The 18,162-nt window shown below is 47.6% G+C and overlaps 1 protein-coding gene and 1 long non-coding RNA gene across 3 annotated transcripts in view; both read left to right on the top strand.

Moving 5' to 3' along the window:
* Window positions 1-18,162, top strand: part of RBM20 (RNA binding motif protein 20) — a 217,576-nt gene that overhangs the window by 112,922 nt on the left and 86,492 nt on the right. The window lies entirely within an intron of this gene.
* On the top strand, window positions 2,397-16,774 carry LOC138845475 (uncharacterized). Its single transcript, XR_011382768.1, has 2 exons — window positions 2,397-12,989; window positions 15,658-16,774. It is a non-coding gene; the product is annotated as an uncharacterized lncRNA (long non-coding RNA).

The raw sequence follows: 18,162 nt of genomic DNA, 5'->3' as shown, positions 1-18,162 counted from the left end.
AGCTAAAATGCAAGTGAACACTGGGAAAAACACAGAAGCAGTTTGGTTTCCACTGCAAGGTCAGGTGCGTGAACCCTGAGGGAAGGTTCCAGGCAGGCCCTGCCCTTAAAGAGTGAATGGAGCCCTGGACTGTGGCCAGCGTTACCAGCACTGGAAGACAGAGGGAGGGGGCAGAGTTACATTTGTTAAAATGCACTGCAAAGGAGCCGTGGGCAAGCTGGACAGGTGGGTGCTGACCACTGCTGTCACACAGATTCTAATCTGGGGCGTGTATCTCTGGGGCAGGTTGCCACTGGCCAGGGGCTTCTGCATCATGAGGGACTTCCTTACTGTGTTTTTGTTGTTTGTTTTTTTGGCCAGGGGCTTCTGCATCATGAGGGACTTCCTTACTGTGTTTTTGTTGTTTGTTTTTTATACCAGGGGCTTCCTCATTGTCAGGGGCTCAGGTGACTGCCACAAAGAGCTCACCATGTACTGAGCTGTGGAGCTAACACCGGCACCTGCATGGCAGCCAGAAAAGGATTCAGGGTGATATCGGCCGGCTTATTAATAATTTTTAATATTGGGGGCCAGTGCTGTGGCACAGCAGGTTAAAGCCCAGGCCTGAAGCTCCAGCATCCCATATGGGCACCAGTTCTAGTCCTGGCTGCTCCTCTTCCAATCCAGCTCTCTACTATGGCCTGGGATAGCAGCAGAGGATGGCCCAAGTGCTTGGGCCCCTGCACCCGCATGGGAGACCTGGAAGAAACTCTTGCCTCCTGGCTTCGAATCGGTGCAGCTCCAGCTGTTGCAGCCATCTGGGGGAGTGAACCAGTGGATGGAAGACCTCTCTCCTTGTCTCTACTTTTTGCTGTAACTCTCTTTCAAATAAATAAAATAAATCTTTAAGAAATAATTTTTAATATTAATAATCTTGTGGGTCTATACCAAGCAGAGAGCAGGCCAGGAGCAACATGGAGCAAGCATATGGTTGAGCAGCCACCGGTAGCTTAGCGGGGGCAGCAAAGCAAAGGCAGAGAGCAGGCCATGAGCCTCGTGGAGGAAGCATGTAGGCAGGAAAGCAGAGAGCCAGCTGCCGGAAGGCCACTTCGGGGGCAGCAAGGGCAGGGCCTATAGTGCTCCAGGTCTTTATTTACTCCCAAAGGGGGAGTGGTTATGTAGTTTGACTGGCAGGTGGGTATACTGGTGGGGTCAGGTAGGGGTGTGAGATCACACTGGGGGCATGGTCTTCCAGCTCACCAATCTAATTGATTTTATCCTATCTGCCTGCCTACATCAAGGGCAGCCACGCTTTCATGCTGGGGTGTGTTATGTGGGTGTTTCTGGAAACGAGAGCTACTGAGGCTGGGGTCCCTGAGAGGAGGTGGCAGGGGAACATGGGGGACTTGGCTGGATGTGGAGATGCAGGAGCAGGAGTAGTCTGTTGACTCTTGAAATTACAGAGAAAAATTAGGCTCTGAAAAGTACACACTTCCTAGCTCTGCATCCCTATCTTTTCAGCCTTAGTGGGGTGTGTGTGTGTGTGTGTGTGTGCGTGTAGTAAAACACACATAAAATAAAATTCACCGTTTTGAGCATCCCTACTGTCATCACATTCATAATGTTGTACTGCTGTCACCACTGTCTGGTTCTAGAACCTTTTTATCTGTGCCGAGGAGAGCCTGTACCTTTCTACCTTTGTGTCTCTGCCCCTGCCTCTTTGGAGAGATCATAGAAACGGAATCACACAGCAGCTGGCCTTGGTGTCTAGCCGCTCCATTATGCACCATGTTCTCAGGTTGATCTGTGCTGTTCAGCCTCCAGTTGGCGTTCTGCACCACCCCACGTAAAGGTGCTGTGGGGTGTGACGAGAAGACTCAAACGTGGCCCGAGCCCTCAAGGAAGCTCCTGCGCCGGGGAGGAGAGGCAGGCCTCCAGCTCTTTCTGAGCAGGGGCAGTGCAGGAGGCATGCAGGAAGGAGGGGCCAGCTGACCCAAGCTGGGGTTGGACAGGTACAGAGAGTGTCTCTGGTCAGTGGTGGCTGCAGCTACAGAGGCGAAAGGTCTGGAGGGGACATGAAGGGAAGATCAACCCAGCTCAGAGCCGAATGCCTTTCTGAGACATCTGGGCTTATTTGGGGCAAGTGACAGCTACAGAAGGTTTGCAGCCACGGAGTGATGTTTTCCACTTTAACTGTTTAGGGAGACAACTCTCGTGGCTTTGAGCAGGGGGTACTGAAGGGGAGGACAGAGGGTGGGAGCTGCTGTAGTCACCCTGGCCAGCGTGCTGACAAGCACATTGGCAATGGGAAGGGAGAGGAGGGGAACTGTGTCCCTGCTTAGGTGTAGGGAGGCAGAGGGAGGAGAGGAGGGTGGCCCAGGGGGACCGATGAGAGACCCTCAAGGCCTGGCTCTCTGGCTTTTCTGCTCTGGCCTGTATTGGGCTGGCTGTGTCCTGACACAGGTTGCTAAGTGATGAAAGGAGTTTTAATGATACTGCTAGGGAAGCTTTATGTGGTTTTCTGGCCGAGGCCGGCTCATGGCTAATCCTGGCTTCTCAGCTTGCCTGGGTCCTGCAAGGTACACCCAGGGGTCGTCCCTCACTAGTCTAAAAGCACCTTTCTTTCAGGGGCCCTGGGACTTTTCAGGGACAACCCACACTGTCACTCATATCTGGCCCATGCTGGAATAGTTCTTGGGGCTCTAGTAGCTGTTCCCATTTTTCAGATGAGGCACTTAGAAGTTGAAAGGTGGCTATGATGAGATGGCAAGTGAGTGGCGGGGCTGAGACTTGAACCCAGGTCTTCTGTCCTCAAGAGGAGTGTGCTCTTCTCTGTGCCTCATGCCCCGGCCCCCATGTGACCTTGGTACTCTACTGCCGAGGGTAAAATCGGTTGTTCTGATTTTACTCCTGGGTCCCTCCCTCTCAGCTGTTTGTGTGGACAAGACTAAGGATAGCTCAGGGTGGAGGGACCCCAAATCAGGGCCCCTGTCTGTCTCCTCCCCTTCTGTGTGCATGAGAGCAGGGTTTCGGCCCCTGGCACAGGGAGCAGGGCCACTAGGGAAGGAAACATGCCTGCAGCCTGGCTTTCTCTCTCCCTCCCACCAGGCGTTTTCTCATCACTACCAAGTGGCATTCCTGGTGGTTTTGTGTGCACAACCTTGATTGGGGGGGTTGTCTGGCTGTACTCCTGGGAATTTGTGTTCTCTCTGAGCAGCGGGAGGCCTGTGGCCTTGCTCCTGTTGGGCTGCACATGTAGCACAGAGGAATAGGACCTGGTGGATCTGAAAAAATCAATGACCCTCTCAGGGGCCAGTGACTACAGATCAGCCTCGTTCAGATGGGGTGAACAAGGATGGAGCAGGTGCAGCAGCCATCAAAACCCCAGTGCCCAAGAGAATTCACTGCTTAGAAACCAGAATGTCTTCGTGAAACCTGGAGCTTCATTAGATGAGTTACCATCTCCATCAAGTGTGTGCACAGGCATATGTGCACACACACACCTGCCTACACGCACAACAGAAGCATGTGTGTGCATACACACTTAAAGAGCACTCACCTTAAAACCATCTGGCGGCCGGCGCCACGGCTCACTAGGCTAATCCTCCGCCTGCAGTGCCGGCACTCCTGGTTCTAGTCCTGGTTGGGGCACCAGATTCTGTCCTGGTTGCTCCTCTTCCAGTCCAGCTCTCTGCTGTGGCCCGGGAAGGCAGTGGAGGATGGCCCAAGTGCTTGGGCCCTGCACCTGCAGGGGAGACCAGGAGGAATCACCTGGCTCCTGGCTTCGGATCAGCACAGTGCGCTGGCCATAGTGGCCATTTAGGGGGTGAACCAGCGGAAGGAAGACCTTTCTTTCTGTCTCTCTCTCTCACTGTCTAACTCTGCCTGTCAAAAAAAAAAAAAAAAAAATCTGGCAAGTCACTTGGGATGCCTGCATCTCATATCAGCATGCCTGGGATCAAGTCCTGCTTCTGCTTCCAATCCAGCTTCCTGTTAATGCACCTGTGAGGCAGCAGATGATGGCCCAAATATTTGGATCCCTGTCACTCATTCCTGGCTTTGGCCTGGCCCAGCCCTGACTGTTGTAGGTGTTTGGAGAGTGAACCAGCAGATGGAAGCTCTCTCTCTCTCTTTCTTTCTCTATGCCTTTCAAGTAAATAAATAAACTTAAAAATCTGACTAAATGTTGCCCCAGCATCTACAACATTTACTCGAGCTAGAGAAATAGGAAATGTCAATAAAATAAATAAACTCTACAGTAGTGGCATTTAAACATCTGTAAGCAATCAGTAAATATTTATTTTATACCTGCTGTGTGAAAAAGCACCATGCCATAGTGGATAGGAAGTTGCATGTGACTCAGGTCTTGCTCTGAAGGAACCAACTAGCTGGGAAGATGTAATCTGAAAACGTAAAAAAGACCCATGACCAACGTCATGCTCACTGGGAAATCTTAGAAGCATTCTTATTAGCATCAGAAAAAAACATAAGGATAGTAGATATCACCTCTGCTAGTCAGCGTTCTGCTGGAAGACTCAGCCAGTGCCACAAGACAAGAAAAATAAATGGAGCGGTAGGATGGCAGAGAGTTTTTACAGGGCCAGCGCTGTGGAGTAGTAGGCTAAGCCTTTGCCTCCAGCACCATCATCCCATATGTGCGCCAGTTCAAGTCCTGGCTGCTCCTCTTCTGGTCTAGCTCTCTGCTTATGGCCTGGGAGAGCAGTGGAAGGTGGCCCAGGTGCTTGGGCCCTGCATCCACATGAGAGACCTGGGAGAAGCTCCTGGCTCCTGGCTCCAGATCGGCTCAACTCCAGCCATTGTGGCCATTTGGGGAATGAGCCAGTGGATGGAAGACCTTTCTCTCTGTCTCTCCCTCCGTCTGTCTGTAACTCTGCCTCTCAGATAAATAAAATCTTTTTTTAAAGTTCTTATTACATGAAGGCAATGTGGTTGTGTAGCCTCAAAATCTAAGAAACTTCAAGTGTTACTTGTAACAAAAGAGGCAAGTGGGGAGCAGGGAAACAAACCTAAGAAAAAGTGTGCATTGGGGCCGGCGAAGTGGCTCACTTGGTTAATCCTCTGCCTGCAGTGCCGGCATCCCATATGGGTTCTGGGTTCTAGTCCTGGTTGCTCCTCTTCTAGTCCAGCTCTCTGCTGTGGCCCGGGAGGGCAGTGGAAGATGGCCCAAGTGCTTGGGCCTCTGCACCCACATGGGAAACCAGGGAGAAGCACCTGGATCCTGGCTTTGGATCGGTGCAGCGCCAGCTGTGGCGGCCATTTGGGGAGCGAACCAACGGAAGGAAGACCTTTCTCTCTGTCTCTCTCACTGTCTGTAACTCTGTCAAATAATAATAATAAAAAAAATTAAAAAAAATGTGCACTGGGCATGGAGTGGCTGCATGTTGCAAGTCAGTGGGGAAGGCTGAGCTCTGCAGACTCACTGTGAGGTAAGTGGCTTTCTAGAGACAACTGTTAACTTGATCTCACAGCGTACGCAGAGGTAAACCTGGACTAAGCCAAAATGTTGGTTGATTCTGGATGGTGGGAACATGAGAGCTTGTTATATTTAAACATGTTTCTGTGTTCAAAACATTTTTAAGAATGCGCAAAGCAACCACTAACCTCAGTGTGCAATGTGGGAGTTACAGGGGAGATTGTCAGCTCTCAAAGACTGAATCTTGTCCTAGCAGAGCCGTGAGCAAGCTGTGTGTGTGTGTGTGTGTGTGTGTGAAGACATTCCTCTCAGGGGCTTCTCACTCTGCAAGCAGAGGGTGGGACTGATGGTGTGCTAAGTCCCCCTCCCTTGCCAGCTCTGCCGTGTTCTCTCCAGTCTCCAGAGGAGCAGAGAAGGAAGAACGTATGGGGAGCACACTTGCACAAGCAGGGCAGTGGTTATCACTGCAGTCCATTCTACTCGCTGGCTCTCTTCATTTATAGGCTCTGCCTAATTTCTTTCAAGCCCTGGACCTTGCTGTTGTCCTTGGCAGGGTGGACCTGGGTGCCTCAGGGTGAACACTGTGCTCATGACTTGGTGGCAGAGGTTCTTAATTAGCTGGGACTGAGTAGGAGCCGCATGCTGCTGACATTGACGCACCAGCTTAATTGGTCTCCGTGATTGCCCTGGCATCATGAGACCTGACAAAGAGCCAAGACACACACGTGGGTAAATGGGATGAGCGGGGGAAGGGCCTGGTGGGTCTATGGCTTGGGGAGTTCGGGGATACCAGTGTTTTGATCAGGGTGAGGGCTGGTACTTTGAAAGCAGGAGTCTTGGAACCCTGTTGCACCTGCTGACTTGTCCTGCCTGAGTTTTTTCATCTGTGAAATGGGCTGATAGGATGAGCCCATAGTAATGAAGGGGCTCATTTCCTTTTTGACTGTAGTGAGAGAGCTCTGAAGACAAAGAGAGGGAGAGGCAGCATAGTTTTCCACCGGGGCTGGGTATTTATAATTAGAATTATCACTGCTGTCAATCCAGGGGCGTTGTAACCAAGAGCTCAGTCATCTTAAGTAATTTATGTGTGGACAGATTCTTCGAACTTTCTCTGCAAAACCGGTCTGAGGGCTAGATAACAAGTTCAGGGTTAAAAGGCAGGGCATTCTCTAATGGCCTGTCTTTGCTGTAGGAATGAATTTTAAGAGGCAACTTGGAGACTAACTTGAGAGGTAGTTGTAGAAGCAGCAGATTAGGGTGTAGACAAAGATACTACCTCCATTCAGCACACTATTTCCATTAAATGTGCTGAAGAATCGCGTTTTTCCATTGTGGCCTTAATCTAATCATTTCCTTTCTTGTCTCCATTTCTTGGAGAACAGACATTTCTTCACTTTGTTTAGCCGTCTCCTCCTTGTGTCTTCTGTGTTCTCTCCTTGCCAAGTGATTTGAGGAAGAAGGGGTCTGCAAGAACTGCACACTGTTGCCACAGTATCATGTGATAGGGAACACTCAAGGGATGCCCTAAAAATGAACACACTATGACTCTCTGTGACTCGGACCATCGTAGTGAAGATGGCTTTGCTTTTTAAAAACTGTGGTTCTCAAAATGCACGCTGTGGTTTTGGCTCTGTAACTTTTAAGCTTTCTTCTCAGCTTGTTGACATATGTGAAGAGAGTGTCCTTGCTTAAGAGGGTCCAGTGGAATGATGGAGTTTGCACAGAGGTTGACAATAAGAGGGACTTGGGAGAAGTGCATAGGAGCCAGAAACAGATATGATGTTCTTATATTTTCAGGGATCCACGCTGGAAATCTTGTGCTTTATGGCAGGTGTTTCATTTTGCTAGGAAATTATATAGAGTTAGAAATAAATGAAGGTGCTCTTTAATATTTATTTGTATTAACACAAAAAATTTTTTAAGGATTTATTTATTTATTTATTTGACGGGCAGAGTTATAGACAGTGAGAGAGACAGACAGAGAGAAAGGTCTTCCCTCTGTTGGTTCACCCCCCAAATGGCCACTACAGCCAGCGCTGAGCCGATCCGAAGCCAGGAGCCAGGTGCTTCCTCCTGGTCTCCCATGTGGGTGCAGAGGCCCAAGCACTTGGGCCATCCTCCACTGCCTTCCGGGGCCACAGCAGAGAGCTGGACTAGAAGAGGAGCAACCGGGACTAGAACCTGGCGCCTGTATGGGATGCCGGCACCGCAGGCGGAGGATTAGCCAGCCAAGTGAGCCATGGCGCTGTGCCCAACACAAAATTTTTAAAAAGATATATTTATTTATTTATTTATTTGAAAGTCAAGAGTTACAGAGAGGAGAAACAGAGAAATCTTCCACCTGTTGATTTACTCCCCAAATGTCTTCAATAAGGGAAGCTGAGCCAGACCAAAGCCAGGAGCCTGGAACTCCATGTAGGTCTCCTATGTAGATGGTAGGCCTCAACCACTTGGGCCATCTTCTGCTGCTTTTCCAGGCACATTAGCAGCAAGCTGGGTTGGAAGCAGAGCAGCTGAGATTCAAACTGGGACTTGTATGAGTTGCCAGTGTTGCGGGCAGCCACTTAACCTGCTGCAACACAAAGCTAGTCCCATGGCAAAATTTTTTTTTAAACTCTGAAGAGGTAAGTGTTCATTCTAGCAATTAAGCCACCAGTTGAGATGCCCACAGTGCACATCAGAGTGCCCAGGTTCAAGTCCTGGCTCTGCTCCCAGTGCTAGCTTACTGCCATTGTGCATCCCAGGAGCAGCAGCTGATGGCTCAGGTAGCTGGGTTCCTGCCAACCAAGTGGGAAACCTGTGTTGGGTTCCCAGATCCTGGCTTCAGTCAGGGCTTGCTTCAGGCATTTGAGAAGCAAACCAGTGGGTGGGGGAGCTCTCCTCCTCCCTTGCCCTCCTTCCTCCATCTCTGTCAAAAAAAAAAATCTGTGCAGATTTATTCCTTAGTTCCCTCGTTTGTGCTCTTGCTCCTCCCCGCCCACTCTGGGCGAGCTGTGTCAAGCTCCCTCCCTGACGCTGGTTTTCTGTTCTGGGGTAATGTCTGCTCTTCTCTAGAATGGTGTGCCCCCTTTGGGGTGATGCTTGTTTTTCGTGGGGTAGCAGCATTGTTTTTGGTGAGCATCTCATTGGGGAGCCACACGCAAGTCCGGGCTTGAGGACGTGTTCTGTTTTTAAAATCTCTGCTGTTGCACCATTTGAAATGTGTGGTTACATCGATATTAAGGGCGAGTCTTGCAAAAGCACAGCTAATTACAGGCACTCAACTCACACATTTGTGGTCACTGGTCTTTCTTAAATAGGCAAGGGGCAGGGGCGTCTCAGTGCAACAGATACAACACTGAGAAATCCCCAGGTGTTTGTCACATGTGGAGCAGGACGACAGGAGAGTAAAAACTAGATTTTCAATTTTTTTGAAAAATGGAAAGAGAAGTTATTTTTAATTAACTGTCTTTTTGAAGCCTATATGAGCTTGGATAAATCCTTTAACTTCATTAGACTTAAGATGTATCACCCATAGAGTGGGTATAATAATTTATGTGTGTGTTGATGGAAGCTGGATGAGATAGACTGTGGAGAAATCATCTATGGATTTTTTGTTTAAATAGAAAAAGGGTTTGCTGGGTGAAAGCATTGGCATTGCAATGTGCAAATAAATAACTGTTGATGTTGGATTTTGGAAAGGAACTTGGGGGAAAGAAGACATTTCTCTGAGGCAAACTTTTTTTTTAAGATTTATTTTATTTATTTGAAAGGCAGAGTTACAGAGAGTGGGGGGGAGAGATAGAGATAAATAGAGAGAAAGAGAGATCTTCTATCTGCTGGTTCACTCCCCAGATGGCTGCAACAACTGGGGCTGGGCCAGGCTGAACCCAGGAGCCAAGAGCTTCCTCCACGTGGGTGCAGGGACCCAAAGACTTGGGCAAGCCTCTGCTGCTTTCCCAGGTGCATTAGCGGGGAGCTGGATGGGAAGTGCAGCAGCCAGGACTCCAACTGGAACCCATACAGGATGCTGGCATCAAAGATGGCAACTTAACCCAGTACACCACAACACCAGACCCCACAAACTCCTTTTTTCTTAGGGTCACAGCAAAACTGAGACAAAGGTACAGAGAGTTCCCACATGTTCTCTGCCCCGACACATGCAGTTCCCCTAGGAGCAATGTCTCCCACCAGAGTGCAACATTTATCACAATTGAGGAACCCGCCTTGGCTCATCCTCATCTCCCCAAGTCCATAGTTCACACTGGTTGTGTAGCCCATGTGTTTGGACAAAAGCACAATTTCAGAGAGCCATCATTATAGTGTCACACAGAACTTTCACTGCTCTAAAAGTCTTCTGTGCTCTTTCTGTTCCTTCCGCCTCCCCCAGCCTCTGGCAACCACTTATCTCTTTGCTGTCTCCATAGTTTTGCCTTTTCTAACTGCCACATAGTTGGAATCACGCAACAAGTGGCCTTTTCCGACTGGCTTCTTTCACTTAAGTGATATTCAGTGAAGGTTCTTCCATGTATTTTTGTGGCTCGGTAGCTTGTTTGTTTTTAGTGCTGAATACTATTCCACTGTCTAGATAAGTTATCCATTCTCCTACTGAAGGCCATCTGAATGGCTTCCAGGTTTTGGAAGTTCTGAATAAAGCTGCCATGAACACCCATGTGTTATGTGGACGTATCTATGACTTTTTGATATTTTTTTTAAAGAGTAACCTAATCTGCTTTTCTTTCTTTTTAAAGGTTTATTTATTTATTTGAAAGGCAGAGTTGTTACAGAGAGGCAGAGGGAGAGGGAGTGGGAGAGGCAGAGGCAGAGGGACAGGGACAGGGACAGGGAGAGGGAGAGAGATAAAGTAGTCTTCCATCCTCTGGTTTACTGTCCATGAGGCTGCAACGGCTGGAGCTGCGTCAAGCCAAAGCCAGGTGCTTCCTCTAGGTCTCTCATGTGGGTTCAGGGGCCCAAGGACTTGGGCCATCTTCCACTGCTTTCCCAGACACATTAGCAGGGAACTGAATGGGAAGTGGAGCAACCAGTACTCGAACCAGTGCCCATATGGGATGCTGGCACTGCAGGTGGTGGCCCTACCCACTACACCACAGCGCCTGTTCCAACTTTTTGATCTTATAAACATTAGCCTGTGGTTGAAGAGGCTGGACATAGAGTATGGTTGAAAGGGACAAATATATATTTTTAAAAATCATTTTCCATTGCAAAATATTGCATTTATAGCAAAAAAATGAATGTAGAGTTTAACAAATGAACCAGCATCAGTGTAACTATTCCAGGTCAGTAAATATGAGATACCTCTGGCACACACAAGCCCCTGCCTGTCCCTGTCCCATCTCACCTCCCCTTCCGCACGTAGGCTGTGTTAACTTTGCTTTCTCTGTAGTTTTACCACCTGTATTTCTCTCCACTAGGTTGAAAGTTCTATCTGGCTTCTACTGTGGAGATTATAATGTTTATACTTAGCCGTATCTAAAACTTACAATTTCCTATTTCAAGGTTCTTAGAATACTCTAAAAACATTTCAGCCAGCGCCGCGGCTCACTAGGCTAATCCTCCGCCTTGCGGCGCCGGCACACCGGGTTCTAGTCCCGGTTGGGGCGCCGGATTCTGTCCCGGTTGCCCCTCTTCCAGGCCAGCTCTCTGCTGTGGCCAGGGAGTGCAGTGGAGGATGGCCCAGGTGTTTGGGCCCTGCACCCCATGGGAGACCAGGAAAAGCACCTGGCTCCTGGCTCCTGCCATCGGATCAGCGCGGTGCGCTGGCCGCAGCGCGCTGACTGCGGCGGCCATTGGAGGGTGAACCAACGGCAAAGGAAGACCTTTCTCTCTGTCTCTCTCTCACTGTCCACTCTGCCTGTCAAAAAAAAAAAAAAATTTCACTTTTCCTAACATCCTTTTTCTCATTGTTGGATGTTTTAATTCTGTATTTTTGAAAGAAAGCAACAAAACACACTGTGGGCCTTCATTTCAGTTCTCTCATGCATTTGCTACTTTCTTTGCTGTTCATTCTTGTGCATTTCCAGTCTTTTCCCAGGGTCACTTTTTTTTCTGCTGGAAACACAGCCTTCAGACCTCCTTTGCTGGTGTTTAACTCTTCCAGGTTTTATATTCCTGACAACTCCTGGATTTCACCTCCATGGTGGAAGACTATTTTTGACCGTTGTCTTTGTTGTCTAAGGTTGCTGTAACAAATTACCATGAACAAATTTATTCTTAAGTAAAGAATATTGTGGAGGACAGAAGCCCCAGCTCAGTTTTCCGGGGCCAAAGTCAAGGTTATCACTAGAGCTGAACCCGTTCTTCAGGTGTGAGCAGGGGATCATTGCCTTTTCCAGTGTTCTCTGCATTCCTTGGTTCCTGGCTCCCTCCTCTGTCCCCGAAGCCAGCAGCTAGAGTCACTGGCATCTTCAGGTCTCTCTTCTGATACATTGCTTTCTTCTTGGTGAGAAGTATCCCCTGCCTCTCTCTTAGAATTACACTTCTCATTACATTTTGGGCCCACCCAGATAACCCAGGGTGAGCAACCCCTCTCAGGATTCTTAACTATCACATTTGGACTGTCTTTTTTTTTTTTTTTTTTTTTTTTACTTTATCAGGTAGTAGTCACGTTTCCAGGGAGTATTCCCTATGTGTCCATGGGAGCCATTATTCCACTTTCCATATTAGTGTGTAGAATTACAGGTCGGTGGTATGCTCTCTCAGCATATGAAAGGCATTATTCAGTTTATCTGGCATCCACTTTTGGTGTTGAGATATCATTTTTTATTCTAGCTTCGTTCATTTTAAGGCAGTCTATATTTTTCCTTTAAGCTTTTTGCTTGGTTTTGATTACGGGTAACTGTGATGTATCCAGGTGTGCATTCCTTTGTATTTATTCTGCTGGAGATTCTCTGGACCTTTGACTCCATAGATGTCTTTCAGTTCTGGAAAATCTCTGCTTTGATTTCTTCCATGTTACCTCATCCTGATCCCTATGGTTGCCTTCTAGGACCCTGCCAAGTGTATGGCACATCTCATTGTGTCCTCAGAGTAGTAAATCCATTCTTTTGTGTTTTCCATGTTTTTGCTTTTTGATGCTGTTTTCTAGGCTGTTTCCTGTGATCTAAGCTCTGGTTCCTTCTCATCTCTTCTGTTGTTTCTGATCTTTTGCCAAACACTTCTATTAAGATTTTTATTTGCCTCTAAATTTTTCCTTTCTAAAAGTTCTGTTTGATTCTTTTCCGGATCTACTAAGTCAGTTTTTATAGTTTTGGGTTCTCTGCAGATGTTTGCAAGCTTGGTGCTTCCTTTTTCATGTGGTCAGCACATAGAAACTGAACTCATTTGTATCTGGGGCCTGTCCAGGCGGGTTTCTGCTCTCTGCTCTTTTATACATTTGCACTCATGTGGCCCTATTTCCTCATGTGCATGATTATCTATTTCCATCTATGCCTGACTATTTTGTTAATTATTATCCTGAAGAAATTATCTGTGCAGATTCCCTGAGACTTAGAGTAAGTGTGCTGTTGTTGTACTGCTGTTGCATTTTAGAGTGGCTACAAATCAAATTCATTGCCGACCTGTGTCTGTGTTGCTGCAGGTACGAATCTGTTTGAGGGCAGGGCTGTGGTCACATCTCAGTGAACTTTTGCTCTTTCCTTTTTCTTCTTCTGCTTTGCTCAGGCTTCTCTCTGGGCCCATGGTGTTGGGGGAGGGACAGGACAGACGCTCTGGTTCATCCTGCTCCTGCGAGTATGGCCCTTTGGGTCCCAGCTCAATGCCAGGAAAAGTGTCCTGTGAGAGTCTTTATGTTGAACATGTGCTGGGCCTTGTCCTCTGTCATCCTTACCCTTCCAGCGTCTACAAGGTGAAAACAGCTCTGGCACTCAGATAATCCTTGAACTGTTTGGTTGGGTTCAGGCTTATTCTCACATTGGCCTGGCAAGGCTGTGCTATCTTTTCAACTCTTCAGCGTGTTTATGTGATTTATCCAGAGTTGCTGTGGCCAGAGGTTCATCCAAGTAACTGAACTCACCTAACCTCCCCTTCTGGGAAATAGCTGTTATATTTTTATTGTATAAAATTATGTATTTGTGTTCAACAACCATGTCATTTGTCTTGGGAAATTTAACATTTACAGTGCAGAACGATTAAGGGAATGTTTTTGTTTGTTTTAAGAGATTAGTGGCCATATGGGAGGCTGATCCAGTGTAGACTTTTGGGGGGAAATGCATGAGACTTTTGCTGGCTGCTGGTTCATGTTGTGAAACTGGAAAGCCCATCTTGCCTGATGCCGCTTGTCCTTGCCTCAAGGGGTAGCCTTAATTGGTTGGCCAATAAGCACAGTCTTTGCCTTGACAATATAACCATCAAAGGAAAACTACTCCTATATCCTTTCCCAACCTTCTTGGCCTGGTCCTGAGCTGCCCTGAGCCGCCAGGGTCCAGCCTATTCAAGTCTGAGGCAGCTGTGAGGGCAGCTGGCTTTGGTTCAGGCTGCAGAGACGGCATTAGTCAGCAGCCACTTCTCTGCCCTGATCCTTAATGCTCCGACGTGTGTCTGTGACAATGAAGGCAGATTCCTGACTCTGCTGGTGGCTTAGGATACGCAAATGGATAAGTTGGGGCCACTCACAGGTTTGTGAGCCCAATCTTTGGTTTGCCCTGAACATCAGTTTTGACCAGTTGTGCTAGATCAAGATGCTAAACCTTTAAATCCCAATGTCAAGAGCAAATTTTTGACTGGTTAGTCCTCATGTTCCGAATGTGGATAGAAATCTGAAGTGCATCAATGTGAGACAAAGCCTTTAAATCATTTATTGATTCAGAATGCACTGGATGGATTTTTACTATGTGGAGAGAACCCTGCTGGTTATTATGGAGTCCTTGCCCACTCAGTGTCTCCAGTCTTGCCGTATGCAGAGGACTCAATTATGGTCACCTAGGAGAGAAACTGAGTCAGAGGAGCTGCTGAGGTGAGAGAGACCTGCCTGGGATATGTGTCATCCCGTTGCTCATGAGGTTGATTGGTTGATCTGCTAGCTCTTGTCTTCCCCTTCCTCACACCATCTGCGCCCTCCCCTATCTGGGCTCATTGCCATGAGTGTAACCTTTGCCCCAGTTTGGCAGGTGTGCAAGTGCCCATGCAAAGGACAATAGAGAGGAATCTTGGTGGTGGAACTAGTCTTTGTTGCCTGTCACCAGATTTTCTGCAGTCTGATGATTAACACATTTACATATCAGAGCAGGCCCAGTTTTCTATAAATCATTTCAAGATAGATATTGGAAGTCAACTTAAAACTTGGCTGGAGTGAAAGCTGTATCTGCTTGCCAATTCTCTTAAACCCCATTGGTCTGCAGTGCTCCTACACAAGTGAATTTGGCGCATTTATTAATTAATGCCACTAAGAAATCAGCTAATGCCTCAGCAAACAATCGCCATGTGCTATTTAAAGGAAAAAAAGCGAAGAATACAGTTTCTCTCTTCGGCAAGAATGAGAAGGTAGACAGCCATGGCTGCTCCAAGCCGCTCCTTTCTTTCTTGGCAAGCATAGGGCTGTCAGCCTGCAGCCCCTCCGCATCCTTCGCTGTGAAGGGTTCCTTCCCTAGTTTGGTGCACAGCTCAGATGCAGCCTGCTTTTCCTTTGCTTTCTGTTTGTTGGTTTTTCTCCTCCCAAGAACAGACTCTTTTCCATGCCCAACTTCTCTGATTATGTTGCTAAATATTTTGATTCCATACAAAGGTGACTTTTGTGCTTAGCTTTTTTTGAAAGATCAGTTTCATGTGACGCATGGTTAGGTTTTCTAACTTTCATATCTTTATACAGCTCTGGTGTTTGACCACAGTGATCATGTTTTATGGAACATAATGCTCATACCATTCAAATTTTCTTCTAAGTAAATATTAGAACAAAGTTGTCAGGCCCGGCACCATGGCTCACTTGGTTAATCCTCCGCCTGCTACGCCGGCATCCCATATGGGCACCGGTTTCTGGTCCCGGTTGCTCCTCTTCTAGTCCAGCTCTCTGCTGTGGCCCGGGAAGGCAATGGAGAATGGCCCAAGTGCATGGGAAACTAGGAAGAAGCACCTGGCTCCTGGCTTCAGATCGGCACAGCGCAAGCCGTAGTGGCCATTTGGGGGGCGAACCAACGGATGGAAGACCTTTCTCTCTCTCTCTCTCTCTCTCTCTCTCTCTCTCTCTCTAACTCTACCTGTCAAATAAATAAATAAACAACAAAGTTGTCTTCTGGTGGTTCCTCCTGTTGCAGAGGAGAACTCAGAACCAACTCACAGAGTATACTACAGAGTACACTGTGGCCTGGGATAGCAGTAGAAGATGGCCCAAATCCTTGGGCCCCTGCCCCTACGTGGGAGACCTGGAAGAAGCTCCTGGCTCCTGGCATCGGATCGGCGTGGCTCTGGCTGTTGTGGCCATTTGGGTAGTGAACCAGCGCATGGAAGACCTCTCTCTCTCTGGTTTTCCTCTCTGTGTAACTCTCACTTTCAAGTAAATAAATAAATCTTTTTTTTTTATAATAGAATGTCTGATAGTGTGGCTTAAGGGTTATTTGTGCTCTTGAAAAAGCAGGAGGAGAAGGCATTGCAAAGTGCTGGGCATGGTGTGTTGATTGACACCTACAAGGGATTAAAGGCAACTGGTGATCTTGGAGGAAGACCGGGCACAGATGGGCTTCAGCTACTCTGCACTACCTCCGCATCCACACCAACACTCATTCTCCTCAGGTGCTCCTGAAGGGACCCATGCTTAGGTGTTATCTGGGCCCACCAGACCTGTAGCTGTCTCATGTCTTCTGATCCCAGAGTGTGAGACAGGCCCTCCTGTGAGCCATTTATTCAATGGCATTGAGCTCTGCTTGTGCCAAGTACTGTTCCAGGTGCTGGGCATACAGCAGTAGAAAAGACAGGTGAGATTCTGCTGTCATTGAGGGACAGGCAGTAACACAGAATAAATAAAGTGGTTTTAGAATGCTGAAGGTAGGATAGGGGGTGACTGTCTCAGTCGTTTTCGTGTTCCTACAATGAACTATTTGAGGCCCTCTAACTTCTCAATGGAAGGAGATTGTTTTGGCTGCTGGTTCTGGAAGCTCACAGTCCAAGGCTGGGTGTACCCCATTGGTTTGGCCTCTGGAGATGGTGGTCCTGCTGTTGGAGTCCCAAGGCAGATCAGAACATGGAGGTAGCAAGAGACGGGGAGTGTGCATGTCTCTCTCTGTGTCTCTCCAGTCTCTTAAAATGTCAGCAGGTCAACTGAAGGCTGGATGAAGAAATTATGGGATATATACACCGTGGAATACTACACAGTCATAAAAAAGAATGAAATCCTGTCATTTGCAACAAAACTAGAAAACATCATACTTAGTGAAATAAGCCAGTCCCTAAAGGACAAATGCCATATGTGTTCCCTGATCTGTGGTAACTAACAGAGCACCTAAAAGGTAATTTATAGAGTGAAATTAACACTTGGAGATGCAGTGACTTTGAACAGTCCTTGTCTCTGTCTCGACTGTTGAGGAACAGGTTTTTTTTTTATATAACAACTTGTTGAACTCTTTACTTAGTATAGAGTTAATTGTATGTGTATAAAGTTAATTGAAAATAGATCTTAGTAGAAAATAAGAATGGGAATAGGAGGGGGAGGAGGAACAGGAATGGGAGGGCAGGTATGGTGGGAAGAATCACTATATTCCTAAAGTTGTATTTATGAAAAGCATGAAGTTTGTATTCCTTAAAAAGGTTTCAGGGGGAAAAAAAGTCATCAGAATTCAGTCGTTGGGGCGCCACCCAAATGACCTAATCTAATTTAATCCCTTCCCAAAGGCCCTGCCTCCAAACACCAGAACTGGATTAAGTTTCCACCCTGTTGTACCATTAACATCAGACATTGGGACTAAATTCCTGATTTCAGGGACAAACACTCAAACCCAAGAATGGTTTAGATTCCTGCTTTAGATAACTAGGTGTGACATGGCCTCTTTGAGAAGAAGACAGTGGCACAGACACCTGACCTTGAGAAGGAACCAGTCCCAGGAAGGCTTGAAGCAGTGTTGTCCAACAGAACTCGGCCTGCTGGAGATGTTCCATACTGCACTGCCCAGTGTGGTAGCTGCTGGTCACCCCTGGCTGTTGAATGCTTGAAACGTGGCTAGTGCAGCTGAGGAACTGAGTGTTAAGTTTAATGCTACCAACTTGAATTTAGATAGCTACATGTGGCTGATGGCTGCCCTGTTGGGCTGTGCAAATCCCAGGAGGGACGTTTCAGGTAGAGAGGATAGCTTATGCAAAGGTCCTGAGGATATGGTCATGCTGTGTGTCCAAGAGAACAATGCCTCTGGAAGCTATGTTCAGTCTTTTAAAAAATTTTATTTAATTTATTTGAGAGAGAGAGAGAGGGAGAGACTCCATGTATTGATTCAGTCCCAAAATTCCTGAAGCTGCCAAGGCTGGACCAGGCTAATACCAGGAGCAAGGAACTCAGTCTGGGTTGGGACCTAACCACCTGAGCCGTTACCTGCTGCCTTCCAGGGTGTGCGGAGCTGCCACAGAGCAGAGCCAGGTCTTGAACCCAAGCACCCAGATGTGGGATGCAGACATCCCAAGTGGGACCTTAACCACTATGCCAAATGCCAACCTCAGAGCCAATCTGGAAAACTTAGTGATGCTTCCTGCTTCTGTTTCATGGGCCCTGGAGAGTGTACAGAGGAACAGTAGTTAGCCAGATGGGAATCAAAACCCCACTCAACAAAGAGCCTGTT

The sequence above is a fragment of the Oryctolagus cuniculus genome, chromosome 15 (assembly GCF_964237555.1).
Source record: "Oryctolagus cuniculus chromosome 15, mOryCun1.1, whole genome shotgun sequence".
NCBI lineage: Eukaryota > Metazoa > Chordata > Mammalia > Lagomorpha > Leporidae > Oryctolagus > Oryctolagus cuniculus.
This window is presented reverse-complemented; position numbering and strand designations above follow the sequence as displayed.